The sequence below is a fragment of the Magnolia sinica genome, chromosome 13, assembly GCF_029962835.1.
Source record: "Magnolia sinica isolate HGM2019 chromosome 13, MsV1, whole genome shotgun sequence".
NCBI lineage: Eukaryota > Viridiplantae > Streptophyta > Magnoliopsida > Magnoliales > Magnoliaceae > Magnolia > Magnolia sinica.
Window position 1 is genome coordinate 35,963,699 of NC_080585.1, and position 5,062 is coordinate 35,968,760.

General features: G+C 38.6%; 1 non-coding gene across 1 annotated transcript; it reads right to left on the minus strand.

The window, feature by feature from the left end:
- Positions 1-3,070: 3,070 nt before the first annotated feature.
- LOC131224424 (small nucleolar RNA R71) lies at positions 3,071-3,177 on the minus strand. The gene has a single exon (XR_009160909.1). It is a non-coding gene; the product is annotated as a small nucleolar RNA R71 (small nucleolar RNA).
- Positions 3,178-5,062: the final 1,885 nt, after the last annotated feature.

The following is a 5,062-nucleotide window of genomic DNA, read 5'->3' on the forward strand; positions in this document are numbered from 1 at the left end:
TGTGCACAGTAGACAAGTGCATTAGCCGTGCACTAAAATTCTCAAAGTCGATTAGCACATGCTGACCGACTGCATCTTCTCCAACTCAAAAAAGGACACAGCGTCCTCCATTGTCCGTCTGTTTTTCACTAGTGGGCCCCACTCGTTACCCTTTTGCAGAATCTAGACCGTCTATTTCATCCATAGGGGAGTCTGGACCCTCATCAAGGTCACCTCTTGGTCCCATGCACCTGATCACAAGAAATATCCTTTCAACATCAAGATGAACAGTGGAATGAAAATATCATGGGCCACCACGGTTTGGATCTAAAACTGAGCAAGTCTGCATGTTTTTTTTAAAGGAAAAGACAGTGGGCGGCATGGATTTTCCTACCTGCATCAATCATGGGACAACCAACTATCACAGCGCAGGACGTGCATGCTCTGTTTTGCGAAAGTGACTTGCGGACGATCTTTGTGGGCCACCATTTTGCATCATCAGCCCAATCCGGACCGTCCATTAGACTCCGATGGACATTCTTATCTAGACCTAGATGAGGAAATCGGACCTACACAGCAAGAACGACGTCCATGTGTTTAAAATGCAAGATGGACGGTACGAATAGGGAGCTGCAGTTCATCTCTGTGGGTCACGATTTCAATCTGAAATCTGTCCATTCCACCGAAATTTCACCATAAATCCGGTGGAAGGAACGGATTCCTCCAACTCTGGATAATATAGGGCCCACCATCAACGTGCGACAGATTCCTGCGTTCGGTTCCGCTGCGAACTGAACTGCATAAACCGACTCCCAGCACCGACTCTCCTCCTTTTGTCTATAAAAGGGAGAGGACTAGGACGTGCAAATGATCTTTGAAAGATCTAATCGTAGCTTGGAGCTTGGGATTTGGAACGTGGACGTGAAGCACAAATCCACGGCTGAGAAGTTGGACGTAAGAGACAGAGAGAGTATTGTATTTAGAGTTTTTATTTGTTTTTTTTTTTTATGAGATGTAGTCCAATCATGTTGGGCTAAACCTCTTAGCTAGGGCTAAGAGGAAAAGCTTGTAGCGTGATGGGAGAATTATTTGCTTGTGCCTTTTGTTTAGACTGAACTGATGTTGATTTTAGTTTAATTAAGGAAATGTTTCTAGTTTTTAATGGTCTGTTGTGACTAAAATTACAATGGGTCTACGATAGCTTTGAGCATGTTCCTTCCCTTTTTATGTTTATGACGTCAGGAAGCCCTATTGTTCACCATCGTCTCCTGGGCATGGTCGGATGACGGTACCTTTCCTAACCTTTATAGCATGTTGATTGGTTGGTAATTAGTTTAATTCTGTTGTTTGTCCATTCTAATTCATATACTTTTCATCTCTTTAAAATTATATCAGAGGAAGTTCAGTTTAATTTTCATGATTTTTGAAGCAGGCATAAGATCTCCCTGATCTCTACAAGTGGATCCTCGGAATCCTTAGTTTCTTATCTCTGATTTCTCTTAAGTTTTACATTAATCTCTCACCATTATTCATCAATTTATATTTGATTTAGATTTCATCTTAGGCTAGTTCTATTTTTACCTAGTTTCAGATTACATATAGGTATCAGTCCCTTAGGATTCGACCTCGGTCTCACCGAGTTTATTACTACATCACAACCCTATACTTGGGGAGTGAACAAGTTTTTGGCGCCGTTGTCGGGGATTGACGGCTACGATTCTTTGAAATTAATTAGTTTTAGAATTATTTTGAGATTAGGATTTTACTAACTTTAGTTTTAGATTTTTAATTCTATTTGATTTCTAGAACTAACTTGTTTCCTGTTTTGTAGGATCCTGACATAAACTTCTAAATTGGTAATCCTTTTCTAATTCCTCTACTTTTTCTATTTTTAGAATTAGGGCTTGAGTTTTAGAAATTTTCTAATTCTAGTAGTTTTCTATTTTTAGGAAATAGTTTATTTTTAGAAGCTTTCCTCTTTTGTTTTTAGAAACTAGGTTAGTTATTTCCCTTTTTAGAAATTCTTTCTAATTTTAGAAACTAACTTTCTATTTTTTTTTTTAATTTTTAGTAACTTTTTAATTCTAACTCTTTTAGAATCTAACTTTGTTTCCTAATTTTATTTTTAGAAATTTTCTACTTGTAGGCTTTTTTTAGAAACTAACTTTCCTATTTTGTAGGCTTTTAAGATAGAAATTTCTAATTTGGTAAGTTTTTTCTCTACTTTCAATTTTTCAGATCTCTTTTAGTAACTTACTTTCTAGTTTAGGACTTTCCTAATTTATTTTAGAAATTTTCACTTTCTTTTAGGAATTTCTTCTTTTAGAAACTAGTTTACTTCTATCTTTCTTTTTAAGGATTTTCTAATTCTAGACATTCTCTTTAGAAACTGACTTGTTTTGTTTTCTTTTGCAGGTTTTTAACTTAGGGACTCTAATTTGATAACTTCTTTCCAACCCTCTCTTTCTTTTTAGATTTTCTTTTCCTTTCTTATGATTAGGTTTCGAATTTGATTGAGGGCTGCAAGTGTTTCATGTCCAAGTGGGCCCATGAAAACACTCGACGTCTCTTGACTGAAGGAGGATTAGTTGAGGGGTTAACTATCCATCACAGGACTAAACACCACTCGAAATCCCCTGAGTTAATTGAAGTAATGGCTGAAAACTAACCTCTTCTACCCCAACCTAAGGTGGAGGATATTCAGGATGAGAATGAAGTGCATCAAGCACTCCCGCCTCGTACTTTACGAGATTATTTACAACCAGCAGGGGTGAGTACACCCTCATGCATGATTTTTTCTGAAAATACAGGACATATGGACATCAAGCCAGGGGTTATCCAACTCCTTCCTAAGTTCCATGGGCTTGAATCTGAAGAACCATATCTACATTTGAAAGAGTTTGATGAGATCATAGCCACTTTATATTTTTAAAATGTGTTTGAGGACACAGTCAGGCTGAGACTCTTTCTTTTTTCCTTAAAGGAGAAGGATAAGATGTGGTTATATTCACTGCGTCCTAGATCCATTGGCATATGGAATGATATGCAAAGGAAATTTATAAAGAAATTTTTTCCACATCATAAAACGATTACCCTTAGAAAAGCAATCATGAACTTCACTCAAAAGGAGGATGAAACATTTTACCAATGTTGGGAAAGGTTCAAGGATTTGGTCAGTTCATGCCCACAACACGGCTTTGAAACGTGGCACATCACAAATTTTTTCTACGATGGACTGACATCTTCCATACGCCAAATGGTCGAGACAATGTGTAATGAAGAATTCATTAATAAAAATGTTGACGAGGTATGGGATTACCTCGATAGTCTTGCTGAAAGAACACAATCATGGGACTATTACCCAAAATCGAATACCACGTCTAGGCCGACTCAATCTAAGGAGAAAGGTGGATTGTATCTCTTGAAAGAAGAGGATAATCTCAAGTATAAAGTGACTACGCTCATAAGAAAAGTTGAGGCCATAGAAGGAAAGAAGGATAAGGTTAATGAAAGTGTTTGCGGCATCTGTGATTGCAACATTCATACAACTGAAAATTGTTCTACGATACCCACCTTTCGAGAAGTGTTGAATGAACAATCCAATGCCGTAAATACTTATCAAAGACTTTTCAATGGACCAACCTCTAATACGTACAATCCTGGTTGGAAAAATCATCCAAACTTTAGTTGGAGAAATGGACAAACTGCTACCCCTCAAGGTTTCTTCAATCAAAATCCAAATCAGGGGAAACCTCAAGAAGAACCGGTTCAAAATTCCATGCAAGAGCTGACCCAAGCAATGCGAGATTTTATGTAAAAGATGGATTCACGTATGACGGTTATAGAAAAAGAGATGCTTCCTGCACAACCGCTCCCCAATCCTAAACCACAATACGAGATAAGTAATCCCAGCTCTTCAAATCAAATGGAGCATGCTAAATCCATCACCACTCTTAGGAGTGGGAAGATCATTAATAAAACCCTTCCGGTTAGGCCCGAAAAGTCTCAAGAACCAGAAGAGGACAACAATGATGGATCTAGTGAGGCCTCACAAAAATTAGAACTAAAACTTCTAGAAAATTGCTAGTTGCTCCATTTTTCCAACGGTTGGTCGCACTAAAACCTCTCCCTAACTCTCAGGATATCCTAGAGGTGTTGAAATAAGTGAAAGTCAATATTCCTCTACTTGATGTTGTAAAACAGATACCTTCATATGCCAAATTTCTGAAAGACTTATGCACGACTAAACGACAACAGAGTATTCAAAAGAAGATCTTCTTGACGGAGAAAGTGAGTGCCATCCTAAAGCAAGACGTGCCACAGAAATTCAAAGATCCCAGTAGCCCAACCATATTATGTGTAATCGGGGACCATCGAATTGATCATGCACTTCTTGATTTAGGAGCGAGCGTCAATCTGATTCTTCACTCGGTATACAGACAGTTAGGTTTGGGGGAATTAAAACCCACCCTAACCACACTACAACTTGCTGATCGCTCTATTCGTATACCAAGAGGGATAATTGAGAATGTGTTGGTCCAAGTTGATAGATTTTACTACCCTGTAGATTTTATCATCCTAGACACCGAACCCATCAATAACATGAACACTCAAATTCCTGTCATTTTTGGTCCCCCATTCCTTGCCACTTCAAACGCAATTATCAATTACAGGAATGGTGTTATGACTATGTCTTTTGGGAATATGATATTAGAGTCAAACATCTTTTTCAGTAACGCCAGAAACTTAGAGGATGATGATGACTTCCATGACATTAACATGATTGACTCTTTCGTGAAAGATACGACACCTCTGACCTTATCCTCTGACCCTCTAGAGACGTGTCTGGCCCACTCCCATGATTTTGATGATGACATGATTAGGGAGACGTGTGCCTTGCTTGATACTGCACCGGTACTTGAAGTTAACCGGTGGAGGCCACAATTTGAAGAGTTGTCCCAAACTGATGTAGTGCCTCTACCGTCTAACCTCAAGCCACCGAAGCTTGACCTAAAACCTTTGCCCTCTGATTTAAAATATGTCTATTTAGGTCAAGATGAGACATACCCGGTGGTAATCTCTG